Raw genomic sequence first — 1639 nt, 5'->3', positions numbered from 1 at the left:
AATGAATACTGATGCAGGTGCCAGTTTTTCCACCATGAACTGGATAAAGATCCTGTGTTTGTCGGCTCTGTGTTGCTATAAAGGAATATCTGAGACTGGGTCATTTATAAAGAGAAGAGTTTTATCGGGCTCACGGTTCTGCAGACTGTACAAGCGTAGCACCAGCATCTGCCTCTTGTGAGGGCTTCAGGGAGCATCTAATCAGTGGAAGACAAAGTGGGAGCAGGTGTGTCACATGGGGAGAGAAGGAACAAGAGAGGGAGGAGATGTTGAGGGAACTCCCCAGATGCCTTGAGGCGAATCTGAAAGTGGAAGAGGCACTGTTGTAATGTGGCAGTTTCCACTAAAACCCTGATGGGACCCTGATGGCATCAAACTCTCTGATGCTACTCTCCACCAGAAGAGTCTGGTGCTAGGATAAATCATACATACAGGGGCCTCTGGAGGTACACAGCCAGGGCATTCAAACCAACAGTCACATGTCACCAGAGTATTATGAGAAAGCAGCCACGTTTTCTCCCGCACGGAGAAAGGCAAAGAAGTTTGCAGAGAGTCTGCCAGAGATCGTGAGTGGGGAAGCTGTGACAAAATTGGCTTGGTCTTCAGGCTTCAGAAAATATTCATGTGGTGTCATGACTAAGGCTGACAATCAGACATCCCAGATGATACATTCGAGTCACTGATGGGACTGTTCACCTCAACAGATAACCAGAATGAACAGATGTTCGATCACGTGGTTTTAGCTCTCCTAGATTCAAGGGGATACATAAGCCAGGAGGAATTTAAATGTCACTCTGGGAAAAAGAAGAAAGAGTTCAGTGAAAATGTTGGGTGAAATCTTAAATGATGAATACACTGGAAAGTAACTAGATTAATTTTAAGAACCAGATCTGGTTCTTGGACTTGAATTGTAAATTGTTATAGAAAAATAAATCTATCGTTATAATGAATCTGAATTTTGTTACTTATAAAATTTGTGCTCACTCCATACGAAATCAGTCACAATCTACAATCATAAATCACAAAGTATATTTCATGAATCGAAATAATAGAGAACATGGAGAGCTGAATTATACTTGTTCAGACCTTGAATAGAAAGAAAATAATGTAGGTTACTGCTCAGACGAGATAAAGACAAAGTGATCTTGCTAAATTGTAAGCCAAAAGTGAAGTCCGAGGTATACATTTGGAAAGCCAGGTGATACTATTTGAAAAGCAGGGGCGGGAGTGTTGCAAGTTAAGCCACATTGACACATCATTATGAACTGTTTACAAACTAACACTCCAGCTAAGGGAGACTTCCGGAGGTAACGGCGGAGTAAAGAATGAGGGTACGACGATCATGAGATGGAAATTTGCCTTGCATTATGGATGTTGGAAACTGAGTGAAGATGTGCCCCAAGAAAGAGAGAATAGCACATTTAGCAAAAGCCTCTAAGTAACAAACCCATAATCCATCCTACTTCCCCACCTGATATTACCCCTTCTTGATTACACCATTATTCAGCAGATAGAAATCAATAAAGGAACCCACATGAGATTTAGCCATAGACTTTATACTTCCACCCTCCCCGCATCCACCCTATCCTTATGTTCCCCAAAAGAAGGGTTGTGGGATTGAATATCTGCTGTCACCAAA

Source organism: Propithecus coquereli, unplaced genomic scaffold (assembly GCF_000956105.1).
Source record: "Propithecus coquereli isolate 6110/MARCELLA unplaced genomic scaffold, Pcoq_1.0 Scaffold21, whole genome shotgun sequence".
NCBI lineage: Eukaryota > Metazoa > Chordata > Mammalia > Primates > Indriidae > Propithecus > Propithecus coquereli.
Note: the sequence above shows the minus strand (reverse complement) of the source record.